The sequence below is a fragment of the Rana temporaria genome, chromosome 3, assembly GCF_905171775.1.
Source record: "Rana temporaria chromosome 3, aRanTem1.1, whole genome shotgun sequence".
In the NCBI taxonomy this organism is placed as follows: domain Eukaryota; kingdom Metazoa; phylum Chordata; class Amphibia; order Anura; family Ranidae; genus Rana; species Rana temporaria.
This window is the reverse complement of record NC_053491.1, coordinates 398231437-398252632: the sequence shown is the minus strand read 5'-3', so window position 1 is coordinate 398252632 and position 21196 is coordinate 398231437. Positions and strand designations below refer to the sequence as shown.

Here is a 21196-nt window from a genome sequence, read left to right as displayed (position 1 = left end):
TTTTTAAGAAATCACTTCTCTGCTAAAGCCCACGGGGATTTGGGATTACTGGTGAATTTGTTCAAACCACCACATTATCAGCAGATTGTACGTGGTTACAATATTTTTAAATAAAGAAGAGTGTTCTTTTTGCACAACGCAGTGTCACGCTATGTGGATCTTTTTCTTTCCTTTTTGATTACCATCCTTGGGACACCTGGAAGCTGCTTGGATTTCTTACCCTCCCCCTCTGGAGAGACGGCAAAGAATCTCATTGCCATTTGGAAATAAAAACCAACCACCAACATCGAGGTACCACCACCATTGCCTTTTGCCCCTTGGGGTGCCAACGTCCGGTGAGTGGGGACCCAACAGGGGGAGCACATAAGTCACCATAAAACCCAACAAGAAGATAGCCACATGAAGTCACTACTTTTGTTTTCACTTTAATATGTACTTTGGTATCAGTGATACATTGTTTCCAAACTGAACATTAGTTTGGCTTTTTGAGTTCACGTTCATTTGAGAGATCGTCTCAGCAAATAAGCATTGTCACCCACTGAGGGTTGTTTGTGTATTTTATACAATTTAGTTTGGACGGTCAACTTCACTCCTCACATGTTCACTTTTCAATGCTGTTTTTTTCACATTTAAACAACATCTAATTTATATATCAATATTTAACAATTTTCTCTGTGCACCCTCTAGAGGGAAGGCATCTAATCACAATTATATTGTTTTGGTTTGTACACTATTTTAGATTTCACAGCTGACGTCAATTGTCAGTAGTTTTATATTACTTTGCAGTGTTATTTTTCATTTCTCATCCTTTTCATTTTCATTATTGCGCTAGATACAGTTAATCTACATTTAGACCCACAGCAATAATATTTTATATACACCCAACGTGTTTGTCACCCTGCATTCACCTCTGTTTCAGGGTGTCAATCCTGAACATCACCATTAGTACCCAAGGGGACACTTTACTACTAATATATCTATAGTGCTTTTTATATTATTGTTTGGTTCTCACGGAACACTGAAGTGTGTGCCACCGCACGCACTAACACTCAGAGGTTACACTTCATTCACTTGAGACACCTTTTTAGGATACACCTATTTGCAGCAATATAGGTACATACGATTAAAATACGATTTATTGGCTGTCCATACACTCCTTTGGAACACGGTTATCAACTCCCCTGGGACTACCAATAAATCATTGGGTCACCAGTGTTGATTATAAACAGCAACAGGGGGTAGCACCTGTACGTTTGGTTCAACGGTATACAGGTCTAGGAGACCCACTCCCATTGGTCTCTCCTAAACATCTGGAGCTCCCCTACAAATGTGATAATCTATCATACACAGGATATAGTGTATATAATAGTTAATGTCCCTGCCTACTCACTAGCAATCTCTTTATTTTTAATAAAAAAACATGGTCAAGTTTTGTCAGCAAACAAAAAATCCATTTATTCTGGTGTAAAAGTAATATAAAATAAAGGCTGATGGCAAACAAAAAGCTCCGTTAATAAAAACAAAGGAAGGCAGCACTGGAGAGCCTGCTTGCATTTGTAAAGACGCAGATCCCCACAGCAAACAAACAAGGATGTGATCCAAAAAATTGCGACCATTAGGGGCATCACATCTCACATCTCCTTGATTTGCTTGTCCTCTTCCCTGCAGTCTTCCCTGCAGACCAAGTCCTCGGAGGCTGGGTTGCTGGAGGCGAGGTTGTGCCAGGAGCAGGACCATGAGCAGGCTCAGGAAGAGGAGCAGGACTAGGAGCAGGAGGAGCAGCAAGGACAAGAGGAGCGATCCTTTTATTGCTCATTTTCTCCCTGGCATATGCAGTCATGATATTAGTATACTTTTTAGTTTGTAGTGGTGGTTTTTGTGCCTATATTCACCCAGCCTCTGGAAGTGGTGGGATTGGGGGCAGCAGATAGACTGTATAAGCTGGCCATAGACGGTTGGGTTCTCGGCTGCTGCATAGAATGCATAAAAAACCTTCATACTCTACAACCACTTTAAAGCCTAAAGCCCTGTACACACAGCCCAGAATCTCGTCTGGAAAAAAACTTAGTTTTTCCTGACGAGATTCTTGGCAAGATTCTCTTGCCGGCCAAGTGTACACATGGACCATTCAAAAGAACCGCCGTTCTTTTGAATGGCACGAACGCGGTGACGTCATCGACTACGACAAGTATGCGCTTGTCACATTCGATGCCGTCATCTTGCTTCACCCTACCTATGCCTTGGAAGCTACCGCGCATGTGTCAAAGTCATTTCGAGCATGCACGGGTTTCCATGGAGAGGTAAGTATACACACGCTCGGGTTTCTCTCCAGGAAATCACTGCCGAGAATCTCACAACGAAAAAATAGAGAACAGGTTCTCTATTTTATTAGTCTAGATTCTGGGCAGTTTTCTTGACGAGAAACCTCAAAACCTCATACACACGCACTGTTTACTCTGCAAGAAAGCTCTGCCAGCAGTTTTCTTGTGGTTCTTGCCAAGAAAACCGCGCGTGTGTACGAGGCTTTAGTCCAGGCTTCAGGTCACTTTCAAAAATTCATTTGGACCAAGTTGGCACAAACAAACAATTTCCTTTACTAAGGCCCCGTACACACGACAGAGTTTCTCGGCAGAATTCACCGAGAAACTCGGTCAAAACCCGGATTCTGCCGAGAAACTCTGTCGTCTGTACAGTTTTGGATCGATGGAGCCGCCGAGGAGCTCGACGAGAAAATAGAGAACATGTTCTCTATTTTCTCGTTGTTCTATGGGAGAAGGCGGCCTGCCGAGCTCCTCGGCGGCTTCATCCCAAAACTCGACGAGGAACTCGAAGTGCCAAGCACGTCGAGTTCCTCTGTCGTGTGTACGGGGCCTAAGAGATGAGTCCGCAGTGAGTACTGTATCATACTGTAGTAGCATCAGCTACATAAAGTAAGCAGCACTGCATTGCAGCAGCATCTCAGAAGATTTCCCATTTGCTGCTGGAACAAAACCAAGTCGGGTTGAGTGCTTCTCTGCGATTCAGGGGAAGCCTTGTATTTTAATCAATGAATTCAAGGCTTCCTCTGATTGGCTGAGGTGGAGATTGTGACATCATCTACCTACCTCTTCACCTTGGCCAATCGGAGGAAACCTTAACCATTAATAAAATTACAAGGCTTCCTCTGACTGGCTGAGAAGCCCTCAGCCCGACTCAATTTTGTTCCAGTAGCAGACACAACGCTGTATCCTGGCCTAGGCCAACATGGCCCAGGCCTAGGGCAGCACTTTGCAGGGGGGCAGCATGGAAAGAGTCCCCGCTGGCTTGCACTACACTGTTAGGAAAATTAGTCTAGCGCCCCCATAAAGCGGCCGCTCTGCTTCCACCCGGCATTCCGCAACTGTGTGTGTGTGTGGGGGGGGGGGTACTTCTGATTTTGACTGTCCTATCATTCTGGACCACAAACCTTCCTCGCTGTGCTATGTTTCTGTTGCACCATTGGCATGGTTATATTTTCTCGTAGTCCTCTCAATAAAATTATCAGAAATTTGTGCTTAAAGTTGAACTATAATCAACATTTTCATTTTGGATAGAGTAAGGGAGGGTTATAGCCCCTATCAGTTTATTTTTTTACTATCCCTGTCCAATTGTGGAGATTTCCCTTTACTTCCTGCCCCATAGCCAAACAGGAAGTGAGAGAAAAACTATGCAAATTAAGGGAATCCATTGCCCACCCCCAGGGCCCTCAGAACTAGTGTCCCGCCCCCCTTCCCAAAAATTTTAGGGCGGGTCTTAAAAAACAGGGTTTGCCCTTGACAGGAAGGGGTGGGTCATATTTAAATTAGGAGGTGCAGAAGTTTAGTCAGGCCTAGGGCAACACAAAACCTAAATACACTACTGAGCAGACAGGAAGTCTCCCAAGATGCTTATGGAACACAACACTGCATACAGTGTATGGCTGAAACTACTACAGTATATTACAGGGCTCATAGAAGCTGCATAGTTTAGTAAAGGAAATAGTTAATCTTGGCCTGCTTGGCCCAAACAAATTATTTCAAGTGACTGAAAATGTGAACTTGCATTAACTTGTGTCTTTCATGTCTGCCTTAGCAGTGGTTTTTATCAAAATAGTTAATGTTGATTGAGAGATTTTGGTTCCACTTTGGGCGCCTAGTGCGAACGGGCACCAGGCACTCAGGACCTATTTATATTTGCCTGTTTTGATGCAGCAAAACTCATAAATTTTGCTGTATTAAAATGAAGTGGAAATTTCATTCTTTCTTATGTGGCTGGTCACATCAATGCCCTGCAGTTTAGTGTGAAATGCACCATGTTTGCGCCATCATACTGTATGGAAATTATATGGGCCTATTCACACTTATTTACATTACGTATGCAAATAAGTGTAAATAGGCCCATATAATTTCCATGTGATGGCGCAAACATAGTGCTTGTGTTTTCTCTAAAATATAGCTCCAATGTAGTCTAAACACGGTATCCAATGGTCAGTAAATGTGCCACTGTCTACCAAACATATTTTGGTGGTGAGCTCCCCTCATCATAGTTGAACCAGCCTGAAGAAGTGAGCATATCTCTGTAACCATAATACTCCTTGACTTCCATTTTGTTTGATGAAATATGTTCTCATCCTCCTCCATTTCACTGTCCTGTGTATATCACGTAGACGAAACGAAACTTGTGTGAACTGATGCTCCAATTCCTTAGAAACCATTACTCACTTGTTTCTGTTTCCCAGGAATGATGCTACTAACACGCGTATTTGCATTAACCAATGAAATGTAGCTGACACAACCTTATTCTACGCCCCTCTTCTTACTGAATAAAGAAGCCCCCCTAGACATGAATAAACAGAGATTGCTTTCACCAATACCCTACTTGCATGACTTATTTCCTCGTGGGTGAAATTGATCTCTCTGGGTACCCATATACACAGGACTGACTGACTGATAGCCAGGGGCTATAGAAAAGGGGCCAAGCCGACCCTAACAATCTCCACAATGTGCAGACAGGAGATGTGGACCAATAGCAGCTGGGTTGTCTTGTGTTCAATGTGCCCCAAAACTACAGGGACAAAATGTATGAAATTCTTTACATTAGTGCATTGCCTCACAGTATGTTGTGTTTTTGAAAAACCCTGCTTGTTGCATCTTTCATGCAGTTTTTGCATCGAATGTGCTGTACTCATTATAATTAGCATGCTTTTAGACACATATCCATGATTTCCTCTGTTTGCTTGGAAGAAATAAAAAAAAAGGATGTTGAACAAACATAAACACATCACATTAAAAATGTTGGGCCAAATCCTCAAAAGAGATACGACGGAGTAACTGCTGTTACTCCGTCGTATCCCTGGTCCTAACTATGGAACTGATCCACAGAATCAGTTTTCCATAGTTAGGGAGAAGATCCGACATGTGTAATTGAATTACACTGCCGGATCTTAGGCAGTACCGCATCCGCCGCTGGGGGCATTTCGTGTCGAAATGCCGCCTCGGGTATGCAAATTAGCACTTACGGAGATCCACGAAGCTTTTCTGCTTCGTTTTTTCTCCGTAGGTATTAAGTTGCATATGCAAAATTAGGGCTGCTTTTACATGGTGTAAAGTTAGTACACCATGTAAAAGCAGACCCTTCTGTCTAGCGACGCGTTTTTTTTTCGAATTTGATTTTTTTTTTCGCGCCGTATGTTTTTTTTTACCCAACGCAACTTTATTGACCCGTCGCAATCCACAAAGCCACACGCTATGCACGTCGGGAAAATGACGTCACGAGCATGCGCAGTACGGCCGGCGCGGGAGCACGCCTCATTTAAATGGGATCCCTTCAGTTCTCCCACATAGAGGAGTATATCTCCCATGGTTGAGACCCAGGTTCTTTCATTCTATTACTAGGGTAGGACCCACTAATTCGGGGTACTTTGTCGCAGTAAGTGGGCTTAGCACTATATGACTATATAGTGTGACCAAACCCCCGTATTTTTGAATATGTTCAGGTGTTTTTAACTAGCCTTGCAGGATAAATGTCATTTTTGCATGTGTGCGCTATAATCTGTTTTGTACTGTATTTGGTCTTATAGCAGCACCAGCTTAGATGTATAGCATTTTTAGGGTGTGCCCACCAAGTATCTTTTTGTATTTTGTATAGACCCTGACCAGGTCTCTTGGCTGGAGCACCCCTCCCCCTCTTCATTACCTCACATTAGTGGCCACCATTGTATAGGAAGAATCCCTTCAGTTCTCCCACATAGAGGAGTATATCTCCCATGGTTGAGACCCAGGTTCTTTCATTCTATTACTAGGGTAGGACCCACTAATTCGGGGTACTTTGTCGCAGTAAGTGGGCTTAGCACTATATGACTATATAGTGTGACCAAACCCCCGTATTTTTGAATATGTTCAGGTGTTTTTAACTAGCCTTGCAGGATAAATGTCATTTTTGCATGTGTGCGCTATAATCTGTTTTGTACTGTATTTGGTCTTATAGCAGCACCAGCTTAGATGTATAGCATTTTTAGGGTGTGCCCACCAAGTATCTTTTTGTATTTTGTATAGACCCTGACCAGGTCTCTTGGCTGGAGCACCCCTCCCCCTCTTCATTACCTCACATTAGTGGCCACCATTGTATAGGAAGAATCCCTTCAGTTCTCCCACATAGAGGAGTATATCTCCCATGGTTGAGACCCAGGTTCTTTCATTCTATTACTAGGGTAGGACCCACTAATTCGGGGTACTTTGTCGCAGTAAGTGGGCTTAGCACTATATGACTATATAGTGTGACCAAACCCCCGTATTTTTGAATATGTTCAGGTGTTTTTAACTAGCCTTGCAGGATAAATGTCATTTTTGCATGTGTGCGCTATAATCTGTTTTGTACTGTCATTTAAATGGGAATCGCCCCCATGAAATGAGGAACGCCTTGCGCCGGCGGAATTTAAGTTACACGGCCAGAAATTTCTAGGTAAGTGCTTTGTGGATCGGGCACTTAGGTAGAAATTTTAAGGCAGTGTAACTTAAATTAGAATTTCGCCGTTACGCCGGGTCTTTGTGGATTTGGCCCGTTTTGTGTATTTCTAACAAAACCCATATGTATTTTCCAACACAATCACAAGAGTGAGACCTTTACAGTGGATGACAGCAACATGCTCTGGCCTTGTTCAGACCACTTTGGGACCATGTCTCAGGGCAAATACAAGCGCCATCTGTCTGATTACATTTGTTTGGGATTTGACATTTACTAGCACCTTCCTTTCCTAAATGAACACAGTGAGTGATTGTTACTGTGTTCATTGATAAATTAGTCATAGTAAACTGTGTTTACTATGCTTCATTTAGTGAATGAAAAGAAAGCCACTCAGCACAAAGCACTTCTTATTCATTTACTGTCTAGAACAGCTGGGACAGCAGACAAAAGGGACTGGGGACCCTCTGTCCTCAGTGCCTTTCACTGTTTCAAAAGTGAGACATAAAGGGTATGTTTAGACCCCTGATATTTCACCAAGCCCCCAACAGGGCTCCTAAAAAAAAGAATATTGTAAGAAAAATTATAAGATAAAATAAGATAATAATAACATAAAATTAAAAAATAAAAAATAAATTAAATAATACAAATTAAACTGACACTGTCCACTGCCCTACCAATACCAATCTCTGCCCTCCTGACACCATTCTCTGCCCTATTGACAAAGTCCACTTCTCTACTGACACTGTAAAATGAATCGTATTCACCAGACCACTCTCCCCTCCCTAAATCGTGGGGGGCTTCTACCTGGGGAAACTTGTTTTTTCCATGGTTCTGCTCGCACAGCTGTGTCATCAAGGTCCAGTACCCATCATTGGCAACCAAAGGGACCTAACAGAGCAAGATGGTGAAACCACCAAAATTCGAGTCCTTCAGCCCTATAACAGAAAGTGTGTATCTCTTTAAAGTAGAACTAAAGGTACACACACATCCCTTAGTTTCAACGGTTCGATAACCGCAAGATCCCTTGCTGGCGCCAACATCTTATCCAGTCATCCCGACACACTGACAGTGTGCCAGAATGTAAACTCAGCTACACATGTGCCGCTCAGTGTACATTATTCCTTAAAGGATTGCGAATAGGCAGGTAAGTGTGCTTTATTGCAGAAGAGACATTTCAAGTCTCCTCTGCAATAAAGATCCTGTCTGTTTGCAAATGTTTACTTTTGAGCTTTAAGCGGTGATTCAGCCGTGAAATATTTTTTTTTTTAACCACTTGACAACTGGGCACTTAAACCCCCTTAATAACCAGACCAATTTTCAGCTTTCGGTGCTCTCACATTTTGAATGACAATTACTCAGTCATACAACATTGTACCCATATGAATTTTTTGTCCTTTTTTTCACACCAATAAAGCTTTCTTTTGGTGGTATTTAATCACCGTTGGGTTTTTTATTTTTTAGCGCTATAAAAGAAAAAAGACTGAAAATGTTTCTTCGTTTCTGTTATAAAGTTTAGAAAATTAGTAATTTTTCTTCATAAATTTTGGCTTAAATTTAGACTGCTACATATCTTTGGTAAAAATAAGTACAAATCAGTGCATATTATTTGGTCTTTGTGAAAGTTATAGAGTCCACAAGCTATGGTGCCAATATCTGAAAATTCATCACACCTGAAGTACTGACTTCTTGAGACCCTAACATGCCAGAAAAGTACAAATACCCCCCCAATGACCCCTTTTTGGAAAGACATTCCAAGGTATTTAGAAAGAGGCATGGTGAGTTTTTTGAAGTTGTAATTAGCAGGTTATTTCTCACACACAGCATATGCATACCACAAATTACACCCCAAAACAGTATGGCAGTATGGCAATACCACATGTGTTAGATTTTTACACAGCGTGGCCACATACAGAGGCCCAACATGCAGGGAGCACAATCAGGCGTTCTGGAGCACCCAGACCAATTCTGACATTTCTCTCCTAGAAAATGACATAGAACCCCAAAACATTATATATGTTTTTTTAGCAAAGACCCTAGAGAACTTTTTATCTCACACGGTATTTGCGCAGCAATTTTTCGAACAGTTTTGTGCTTTAAAAAAAAACAAAAACAGTAAAGTTAGCCCATTGTTTTTGCATACGGTAATATGAAAGATGAAGTTACACCGAGTAAATAGATACCTAACATGTCACCCTTCAAAATTGCACATGCTCGTGGAATGGCGCCAAACTTCGCTACTTAAAAATCCCCATAGGCGACGCCTTACATTTTTTTACTGGTTACATGTTTTGAGTTACAGAGGAGGTCTAGGGCCAAAATTATTGCTCTCGCTCTAAAGTTCGCAGCGATACCTCACATGTGTGGTTTGAACACCGTTTTCATATGTGGGCGGGACTTACGTATAAGTTCGCTTCTGCATACGAGCACACGGGGACAGGGGCGCTTTAAAAAAATAAATAAAAATGTATTGTTCATTTTACTTTATTTATTTTAGTTTGCCACTTTTTTTCGCCCAAAAAAGGTTTTGATCACTTTTATTCCTATTACAAGGAATGTAAACATCCCTTATAATAGGAATATGACATGACAGGTCCTCTTTACAGTGAGATATGGGGTCAATAAGACCCCACATCTCACCTCTAGGCTGGCAAGCCTAAAATAAGAAAAAAAAAACGATCCTGGCTTCGATCGTAGCGGTGAGTCGGTAGAAGCGCCGGAGGGCGGCAAGAGGGCGGGAGTCCCCTCTCGCCTCCCGTAAGAACGGTCACAAACTACTCAGCATAAACGTCAATTGGTATGGTATCCTGCAAAGAAAGCAGATGCCTCGATAGTGTAAAACCAATGACTTTTATTAAAATATAAAACAAACAGTAAAAAACTCACATTTTGTGAACAGCCTTAAACCTGTTGTGCCGACCGGACGCAAACAGGAAAACCCGTCCGTATGGGAAACCGAGCATATGAGGGTGATGACGTCAGCAAGCCGCTCGTTCCGCCCCACGCGTTTCGTGATAGGTCACGCTGTCTTGGGGCAGTAACCTCTTTCCCTTGATGATTCCCAGCTGGAATGACAAAAGGTTTATTTAGATGACCTGAAAGGAATGGGGTGGGGCCTAACTAGGCCTTTCATTTATGCTACTCACTGGTCCTGAGGGAGTGGTCAAGAGGCGGAGCTCTATCACTAGTATGCTGCCATGGTGGCCTCAGGAAAATTAATATTACCTGCACTGGTAAATATTTCTATCCATTGGACCTTGATGATCCAGACTTTATTGGAATGAGCGCTGATTCCAAGGAAAAAGGATTTGAGAACCAGTGCTGGTTCACACCAGATGCAGTCCAGTGTTTTAATTTTGCATCAAAAACACATGGACAGTGTTTAAAAAGGATAACAATGGGCCTAGTTCAGACCAGTGCAGTGTTATCCAGTGCAGGTAACAATAGTAGATGTAGTGCCTGGTTACTTTTCAGAACCGGTGCTATTGAAATTTAGAGGGGGTCAGAGAGTTAAGTAACTCTGACCATTGTTAATTAGTTCAAATTTGGAGCTTCTGTCCCAGCTTGGCGGTGCTGTGGGCTCATGCTGTTGTTCCTGGGGTGCTGTTCCACCCCAGGTCGGCAGGTGGCAGCAGTAGAGTCAAGGACTGGATACTTTTCCCCAGCAGCCTATCAGGAGGGTGCTTCCTCGCTGTGCATGCTGGGGAGGGGTATTTATGGGGCAGACGCCATTTTCCTGGGTCTTCTCCTCGTGTGGCGCCCACCTTCAGGGTAGCCATACCACGGCGCCCCGGCAAATGGACTTCCGGGCCGGGGTGCACGTGCTACGCAGAGATCCTGGCTTCGGGACCACGTTGGTCCAGAGCAATTGATCTGCCGCTTGGGACTCAGTAATCGACTGGGTCCCCACCTAAAGAGGCTGTCCGTCCTGTTGGAGGAAGCTGTTTGGTGGAGAGGAGTGCCAAGAGAGACTGGTGTTCCAATAGGGGCCTGACCATCCATCGGGGACCAGGAGAACCGGACTCTGAGAGGCTGAATGTTGGGCCGTAAGCTAGACATAAACCGGAAGTGACGCGGAGCTTCGTTCGTCCACCCGGAACTATTGTATCTGGCGTCTGAATGTTTATGCGTGTAAGCATATTTTTAAACTGAATAAACTTCTCTGGATTTTTTTACATCTTCACGATGGGAGCCCTTGTCTTTTTTATTTTCTCATTCTGGTTATTGATCTGCTTCCCCTGGTGAGCCTCCATTGTTCTGAAGCCCGACTTTGCAGACCATAGTGGAAATATCCTACAGTCTTCAACACTTGTCCTGTGGATACATTTAAGGCATTTTCCCCGCATCAGGGAGATAAGCGCTCTGTGAGCCCAACGTTCTGGGAAAAAGTTTTCTGTGAAGTCATTATCATTCTACTTTGCAATTTCGTTTATGCTAGCAATTTAAAGACTGTATTTATACACTTATATGGACATTTTGAGTTGTGTAACAGCAACTTCACAGCTTGGTTCTTTGGTTTCTCATGTACTCTGGTCCTTGATTGGAATCTCTGTGTTTATTTTATTTTGATTTGGCATTTGTGTTTTGCACTTATTTGTTTGCACTGGTTCTCAGTCCTCACTGAGTCTTATCACTTTATTTATACTGGGGCAGATTCACGTACAATTGCATGGGCGCATCGTATGTGAGATACGCTACGCCGCTGTAACTTACTTTTCAATCCAGAAAGAATTTGCGCCGTAAGTTACAGCGGCGTAGTGTATCTCTCGCGGCGTAACGGCGCGCAATTCAAATCGGCGAGTAGGGGGCGTGTTTCATTTAAATGAAGCGCGTCCCCGCGCCGAATGAACTGCGCATGTGCCGTCCCTAAATTTCCCGCCGTGCATTGCGCTAAATGACGTGGCAAGGACGTCATTGTTTTGACGTGGATGTAAATTACGTCCAGCCCCATTCACGGACGACTTACGCAAACAAAAAATAATAATTTCAAATTCGACGCGGGAACGACGGCCATACTTAACATTGCATACGCCACCAAATAGCAGCTTTAACTATACGCAGAAAAAAGCCGAACGGAAACGACGTAAAAGAATTCGACGGCCGCTCGTACGTTCGTGGATCGTCGGAAATAGCTAATTTGCATACTCGACGCGGATTACGACGGGAATGCCACCCAGCGGACCCCGAAGAATTGCATCTACGATCCGAAGGCGTACGAAGACGTATCTTGTTTGAGGATTCAAAACACAGATTCGATGTGGGAAATTTGAAAGTACGCCGGCGTATCAGTAGATACGCCGGCGTACTCTCTTTGTGGATCTGCCCCATAGTATTTAGAATTGCGCTCATCACACATTTTTATTCATATCATTTGCTTTGTTGTTAGTAACCTCATTTGTCCTCAACAGAGATGAAGAAAAAAAGATAGGGGAAAAACATTGGAACGTATCAAAAAGGCACTGGAATGCACCAAAAATGTGCAAGCAGAAACAGATACAGAAAGCAAAAATTGTGGTGTGAATGGTCCCTAATTGACTTTTGACACAACTGACATGAAATATGTATGAACCCCATAAAATATTAAGTCAGAAGGAGCAGGTGGGCCCCTGTATAAAAACAGTTTCCTAGTGAGGGGGACCTCCTCATTCCAAGAGAACATTAACAATGTTACAGTGTAATAAACACCATTTAATACGTAATGAGCTAGACACATAAAAGAGGATACAATATTACACAAGTGATGCAACACATTTTCATCAAAAATGCAATGGACTAGTAAAATATTCAACAGCATATAATACGTAATGAGCAAACTACCTGTAGCTTTTGAACTTAACTAGTTTCATAAGAGGTTAACATGTAGACGGGTGAAACTCTTGTTTTTTGCCATCTGCATCACTTTACTTTCCATCCTAGAGGCACAACAGTGAGGAATTCCCTTCACTCTACAAAGTGAAGGGAAATTGTCATCAGAACAGGTGACCTCACTGAAAGATTAGGTCTCACTTAGGCCCCTTTCACACCGGGGCGAGAGGTGTGTGGGATATAGTGGCGCTATACCGCCAGGATTGCGGCGTTATTCGGCCGCCAGTGGTGCGGTTTTAACCCCCACTAGTGGCCGAAAAAGGGTAAATATTGCCGGCAATGCGCCTCTGCAGCATTTCTTATTGCTTTCAAAGGAAAGGAGCAGTGGAGGAGCGGTAAACACACCGCTTCTCTCACCGCTCCAAAGATGTTACTAGCAGGACTTCTGGAGCAGTCCTGCTAGCGCACCGCTCCAGTGTGAAAGCCCTCTGGCTTTCACACTGGAGAAACAGCAGCCTCTGTTTCAGGTCGGTTTGCAGGCGCTATTTTTAGCGCAATAGTGTCTGCAAACCGCCCCAGTGTGAAAGGGGTCTTATTGTTCCGACAACTCTACAATTTTGGGTTTACTTATACTGTAGCAGGAACAGATAGCAATTCAAATCTGCTAGGTATACTACTAACCCTTCCCCGGTTCCACCAAAACTCAAAAACTATTTTGGCTATGCATGCTCTTTAAGACCTTTCCCACTGGAGCATTTTTCAGGCGCTTTAGCATTAAAAAAAGCGTCTGTAAAGCGCCTGAAAGAAGCTGCATCTGCAATCAAGCCGAGTGCTTTCACACTAAACTGCCTGAAAAACACCCCAGTGTAAAAGGTGTCTTATGCCTGTACACACTGTGGGCCAGATTCTCAGTCAGCGGCGTATCTTTGCCTGGGCGTAACGTATCCGATTTACGTTACGCCTCCGCAACTTAGACGGGCAAGTGCTGTATTCTCAAAGCACTTGCTCCGTAAGTTGCGGCGGCGTAACGTAAATCGGCCGGCGTAAGCCCGCCTAATTCAAATTTGGATCAGGGGGGCGTGTTTTATGTAAAACTACTGTGATCCAACGTGATTGACGTTTTTGCGGGACGGCGCATGCGCCGTCCGTGGAATTTCCCAGTGTGCATTGCTCCAAAGTACGCCGCAAGGACGTCATTGGTTTCGACGTGAACGTAAATGACGTCCAGCCCCATTCAGGACGACTTACGCAAACGACGTAACTTTTTCAAATTTCGACGCGGGAACGATGGCCATACTTAACATTGGTACGCCGCACTTATGCCTCATATAGCAGGGGCAACTATACGCCGGGAAAAGCCTAACGTAAATGTCGTAACTTTACTGCGTCGGCCGGGCGTACGTTCGGGAATTCGCGTATCTAGCTAATTTGCATACTCGACGCGGAATTCGACGGAAGCGGCACCTAGCGGTCAAAAAAAAAATGCAGTTTAGATCCGACGGCGTAAGAGACTTACGCCTGTCGGATCTAATGGATATCTATACGTAACTGATTCTAAGAATCAGGTGCATAGATATGATGGGTCGGATTAGGACTTACGACGGCGTACATGGCGCTGCGCCGTCGTAAGTCCTTTCAGAATCTGGCCCTATCAGTTTTTCTGACAGGAAACTGCGTTTTTTTTCAGCAGGAGAACGGCTCAAAATTGTCTTGCATACACACGGTCACTCAAATCTTGGCTGAAATTCCGAACGTCAAGAACGTGGTGACGTACAACACGTATGACGAGCTGAGATCAATGAAGTTCAATAGGCAGTTCGGCTCTTCTGCTTGATTCTGACCATGCGCGTTTTTTTGTGCGTCGTAATTGCATACAGACGAACGCGGTTCACGATAGGAATTTTTCCTGTCACGAAAATTGAGATCCTGCTCTCAATCTATTCTTGGCAGGAAAACTGACAGAAAAAGTGTGATGGAGCATACACACGGTCAGTTTACAGTTACACAATGAAATTCTGCTTTGTTGTATTAGGCAAAGTTTTTCTTCTAAAATAAACTTTCCTTTTCAAAAATGATTGCAACGTTAAAGATCCTTCCCCCATTCTTCTGCAGTGTGCTTTGTAGGATAACATGCTGTTGCTGTGCCAGACAGAACTGTCACTGGAGGTGGGACTGAACCTCCCTCCCTCCCCAGTCCCCACCTAGAACCTCCCAGCCTGCACCTCCCAGCCTGCTTCCATTTAAAATTCCACCTCTCCCTCCCAGGACGCGTGTGTGCCTAGCCAGAGACTGCTGCAGGTAAGAGGGGACATCATGGGGCTTTCATAGGGGACATCATGGGGGCTTTCATCCTGTATGGTCATTGTGGGGACAGCGGACAGGTCACAGTTGCTTGTTCAGTGACACAAGCAGACAAACTTTCTGCAAACTGTATGGGGTGGGGCAGGAGTGTCTTTTTTTCCGCACTTTGCGACTTATCTTGCTAAGATCACGCGTGTGAGCAGTTATGTTTCAACATGTATGGGGTTCCTTATTTAAAGGCATCCGCAGGCTACCGTCATATGTTTTTTGTACAGTTTATAAGAAGTGAAGTGTTTTAGAGATGTGTTATTTTTATTTTTGTTGCAGCTTTTTTAAGACTAGCGTGCAGGTAAATTACACACACAAAAAAAAAAAAAAAAACAGCAAAACTTGACCATTTCTATACTTAAATTAAATGTGTGCTTTAACCATGCAGGTCAAGGCGAAAGGTTCACTTTAAATAGGTGAAGTGAGCTTGCAGCGGTTTATACTTACCTTCCTTTTGTATTCTCAACACTGCATGTGGTACTTCCGGGTATGCAGAAGTATTTGTGACTCACCTTCCTCCCACATGAGGGCGCTATGATATGGGTAAGGGAAAGCGACCGCAGTCTTGTGTAAGCTCCAGCTAGGATTCAATTGAAGCTAAGAAATAGCTTTGTTTTAATGTTCATGGCAGTGAAAGGAGCAGTAGGTGAGTATTAGGCAGATTCAGATAGACTACGCCAGCCTAAGTCTGAATCTGCGCCGATGCAAATTTAAGCGTATTCTGTTAACCAGATACGCTTAAATTAGGCTAAGATATGAGCGGCGTAAGTGTCTTACACCGTCGTATCTTAAAGTGTAATTTTTAGGCTGGCCGCTAGGTGGCGCTTCCATTGCGGTCGGCGTAGAATATGTAAATCACTAGATACGCCGATTCACGAACGTACGCCCGGCCGACGCTGTACAGATACGCCGTTTACGTAAGGCATTTTCAGGCGTATAGTTATTCCATCAAATAGCTGGACTAGTAATGTTAAGTATGGCCGTCGTTCCCGCGTCGAAATTTGAAAATTTTACGTCGTTTGCGTAAGTCGTCCGTGAATAGGGCTGGACGTAATTTACGTCCACGTTGAAACCAATAGGTCCTTGCGGCGTACTTTGCCGCAATGCACACTGGGATATGTACATGGACGGCGCATGCACTCTTCCTAAAAAACGTCAATCACGTCAGGTCAACCCATATTGACATAAGACACGCCCCCTCAGCCTAATTTGAATTATGCGCGCTTACGCCCGCCGCATTTACGCTACGCCGCCGTAACTTAGCAGGCAAGTACTTTGTGAATACAGTACTTGCCTTGCTAACTTACGGTTTCTTTGGGTTGCTGCAATTAAAGGGGTTGTAAAGGTTAGTTTTTTATTTTCTAAATAGGTTCCTTTAAGCTAGTGCATTGTTGGTTCACTTACCTTTTCCTTCCATTTCCCTTCTAAAAAACTTTTTTTCTTTGTCGGAATTTCTCACTTCCTGTAAGCTTGCCCCCATCATCCAAGTCGTTCTGGCTGGGGGGTTAGTCAGCATGCTCATCCCTGCGGGGAGACGCTGTGAACGTTCACAGCGTCTCCCTGCAGGGATGTAGTCCCAAGGAAGGGGGCGAGCACGCTGACTAACCCCCAGCCACAACGGCTTGGATGATGGGGGGAAAGCTTACAGGAAGTGAGAAATTCAGACAAAGAAAAAAAACATTTCGAAGGGAATTCAAAGGAAATCAAAGGAATAGGTAAGTAAACCAAAAATGCACTAGCTTAAAGGAACCTATTTAGAAAATAAAAAACGACCCTTTACAACCCCTTAGTAAAAACTCTTTACTGAATAATGCTGCATGTGGAGTATTGGAGATGAATGCTTTGGGTTTGAAAGCTTAGTTGTGCGCAGCCTATTGCATTAGGGTGTGCACCCCAAAGCTCAAACACACACTACCGATCACTTACTATGTTCATTCAGAAAAGGAAGGGGCCAGTAAATTACATATTTACCGATCCCTTCCTCCACTTATCCTAAAACATTACTGCAGCAACAGCCGGCGGGAGAGGAGAGGAGGGAAGCCGGAGGCGCTGTGGGGGGGGGGGAACCAGGACAGTAGGGAAATCTGTGCTCCACAGGGTAATTAGGGTGTGCCTGGGCACACCTGGCACACCCTGTGCGCACGCCTATGTTTGAAAGGTATACTCTGTACAGGAGGAATATCTCCCATTCACTATATATGGTAAGGCTATGGTGAAAATTGTAGTAAAACTACAACAATGTGTATATTTGGAAATCAATGAACTTCTGACATCAGTCTTAAAAGTAACCAATGGGGAAAGAAATATGGGAGCTCCGTTGTTGATTTTAGTTTTCTTCCTCGTATTTGCTTCACTACTTGGTGAGTAAAGCCTCGTACACACGATCAGTCCATCCGATGAGAACGGACCGATGGACCATTGTCATAGGTTAACCGATGAAGCTGACTGATGGTCCGTCGCGCCCACACACCATCGGTTAAATAACTGATCGTGTCGGAACGCGGTGACGTAAAACACAACGACGTGCTGAAAAAAACTAAGTTCAATGCTTCCGAGAATGCGTCGACTTGATTCTGAGCATGCGTGGATTTTTAACCGACGGTTGTGCCTACTAACGATCGGTTTTGACCTATCGGTTAGGAATCCATCGGTTAAATTTAAAGCAAGTTGGCTTTTTTTTGACCGATGGTCAAATAACCTATGGGGCCACCACACGATCGGTTTTGACCGATGAAAACGGTAAATCAGACCGTTGTCCTCTGGTTAACCTATCGTGTGTAAGAGGCCTAACTGAATTAGAAAAAGCCTTTCACTTTACATGCATACCTATTCTGGGTCAGTAACTCAGTAAGTCGTAAATCCAAGGTCAGAGTAAGAGCAATAAAGCATGCAGGTTAAAGCAAAGCTCCCAACTGTCCCTGATTTGGAGGGATGTCCCTCTGTCCCTCTTCCCCCTTCATTTGTCCCTCATTTTAGTCTCATCTATATAGTTGTATATAAAATACACTTATTATCTTTCAAAGGGTGTTTCCCAGTGCTAAACATTTCATCCAAATTATAAATTGCTGTATTTATAAATGTTTTATTTATTGTTTGCTTGTTGTTTTTGTAACTGTAATTTTTGTTTGTGTTCTAAAAAACGAATTAAAAACGTATATTAATACATTTTAAAAGCCAATAAAAAGGAATAGTAGTGGTAAAAAAAAGTCCCTTGTGGATTCAATTAAAGGGGTTGTAAAGGTTTGTCTTCTATTTTCTAAATTGGTTTCTTTAACCGCTTAAGACCCGGACCAAAATGCAGCTAAAGGACCTTTCCCCTTTTTGCGATTCGGCACTGCGTCGCTTTAACTGACAATTGCGCGGTCGTGCGACGTGGCTCCCAAACAAAATTGGCGGCCATTTTTCCCCACAAATAGAGCTTTCTTTTGGTGGTATTTGATCACCTCTGCGGTTTTTATTTTTTGCGCTATAAACAAAAAATAGATTGAAAAAAATGCAATATTTTTTACTTTTTGCTATAATAAATATCCCCCCCCCCAAAAAAAAATGTATTTATGTGTGTGTATGTATATATATATATATATATATATATATATATATATATATATATATTTGTGTCCTCAGTTTAGGCCGATACGTATTCTTCTACCTATTTTTAGAAAAAAAAAATCGCAATAAGCGTTTATCGGTTGGTTTGCGCCAAATTTATAGCGTTTACACAATAGGGGATAGTTTTATTGCATTTTTATAAAAAAAAAAATATATATATATATATATTTTACTACTAATGGTGGCAATCAGCTTTTTTTTTTTTTTTTGTGACTGCGACATTATGGCGGACACTTCGGACCATTTTGACACATTTTTGGGACCATTGTCATTTTCACAGCAAAAAATGCATTTAAAATGCATTGTTTACTGTAGAAATGACAGTTGGAGTTTGGGAGTTAACCACAAGGGGGCGCTGTTGGGGTTATGTGTTCCCTGAAGTGTGTTTACAACTGTAGGGGGGTGTGGCTGTAGGTCTGACATCATCGATTGTGTCCCCCCTATAAAAGGGATGACACGATCGATGCTGCCGCCACAGTGAAGAACGGGTTAGCCGTGTTTACACACGACTTTCCCCGTTCTTCAGCTCCGGGGACCAATTGCGGGACTCCAGCGGTGATCGGGTCCCGGAGCTTCGGACCGGGTCACAGGCGCACACCCACGACCCACGGCTGGGTACTAGTACAGGACGTACATGTGCCCAGCCGTGCCATTCTGCCGACGTATATGTGCAGGAGGCGGTCCTTAAGTGGTTAAGCTAGGGCATTGTTAGTTCACTTACCTTTTCCTTTCTAAATGTTTTTTTTTTCTTTGTTTGAATTTCTCACTTCCTGTTTCTCCTCAGTAAGCTTTCCACCATCATCCGAGCGGTGGTTAGTCATTTAGAACAGCTTACTGAACACCTTACTGAGGAGGAACAGGAAGTGAGAAATTCAGACAAAGAAAACAAACATTTAGAAGAGAAATGGAAGGTAAAGGTAAGTGAACCAACAATGCACTACCTTAAAGCGGATCTCCACTCTAAAGTGGAGTCCCGCTGATCGGCACCCTCCCCCCCTCCGGTGTCACATTTGACACCTTTCAGGGGGGAGGTGGGTGCAGATACCTGTCTACAGACAGGTATCTGCACCCACTTCCGGCCCTACGATACGGGCAAAAGACGGGTTTTTTCTCTGCTTCCCGTCCGTCCCCCGTTGTATGCTGGGAACACTCGGCTCCCAGCACACAGCGGGAGCCAATCGGCGGGCGCAGCGCGACTCGCGCATGCGCCGTAGGGAACCGGGCAGTGAAGCCGGAGCGCTTCACTTCCTGGTTCCCTCACCGTGGATGGCGGGGGGAGCAGCAGAGAGACGAGCGATCGCTCGTCATCTGCTGCGATCGGCGCTGGACTCCAGGACAGGTAAGTGCCCTAATATTAAAAGTCAGCAGCTGCAGTATTTGTAGCTGCTGGCTTTTAATATATTTTTTTAGTGGCACATCCGCTTTAAAGGAACCTATTTAGAAAATAAAAAACAAACCTTTACAACCCCTTTAACCTTTTTTTGGATAATTCTCCTTTAAGGGGGTGTGGCAGGGGGCGTGGAAGTGGAGTGACTCCCGTGGGAGCCATTCCCGGAAGTGGGTGCAAGTACCTGTATTATACAGGTATCTGCACCCCCCTCCCCCCTGAAAGGTGGCAAATGTGACACCGGAGGGGGGGGAGGGTTCCTGAAAAGTCTAAGTTCCATATTTGGGTGGAACTCCGCTTTAAGCTGGCCATAAGCAGATCAAATTGTGGTGTTTTCCTTCTGAATTGGCATGCATCACAAGCACACATTCATTATGACAAGTCCATTTTGACCAGCATTGCTCCTTATTTCACCTAGAACATTTTCCAGCAGCCTTTTTACTTAAGCCTCATACACACGATCGGACTTCCATCGGACAAATCCGTGGAATTTTGTCTGAAGGGCGTTGGCGGTGAACTTGTTGTGCATACAGACGGCCAAGCTTTTTCAGCCAACATACACGAAACTACGTGTTTTTTCAGCTCTTTATCGCCACCCTTTGGGAAACTTCTGCTAATGTTGTCTGATGGTTAGCATTGGTTCGGAGCATGTGTGTTTGTACTTTGGATTTTAGTCCGACGATCGTGTGTACACAAGTCCGGATAATCTGACGGAAAACACATTTGTTGTCAGACAATTTGAGAGCATGGCTATCCAACATTTGTTGTCGGAAATTCCGACAACAATTGTCCGATGGTGCATACAGACGGTCGGATTATCCGACAAAACCCTTACATCGCACAACTGTTGTCGGAATATCCCATCGTGTGTACGGGCCTTTAAAGTCCTATAGTAAGCTTTTCTATTTTTCATCCAAGCTCTGATGAAAGGGGATTTTGCTTGGCCCCTGAAACGCTCTTGATATCATATATATTCCTGCTGTCTCAGTTATATCTACAAATAAATGATAGACTCCTAAGTTGACCAACTGGTGCTCTTTCTCAGTGAAGGCTCCTGTCTATGTTTTGGTAGTTGGTCTACTTTGTAGA

At 43.7% G+C, this 21196-nt stretch overlaps 1 protein-coding gene across 2 annotated transcripts in view; it reads left to right on the top strand.

Annotated features, from left to right (window-relative positions):
• Positions 1–14939: 14939 nt before the first annotated feature.
• ANXA4 (annexin A4) overlaps positions 14940–21196 on the top strand; it is a 112358-nt gene continuing 106101 nt past the window's right edge. The window contains exon 1 of one of the 2 annotated variants that reach the window (XM_040345884.1): positions 14940–15060. The gene's annotated coding sequence lies outside the window, so the exon portion shown is untranslated. The remainder of the gene's footprint in view (positions 15061–21196) is intronic. The other variant, XM_040345881.1, reaches the window with a different exon arrangement.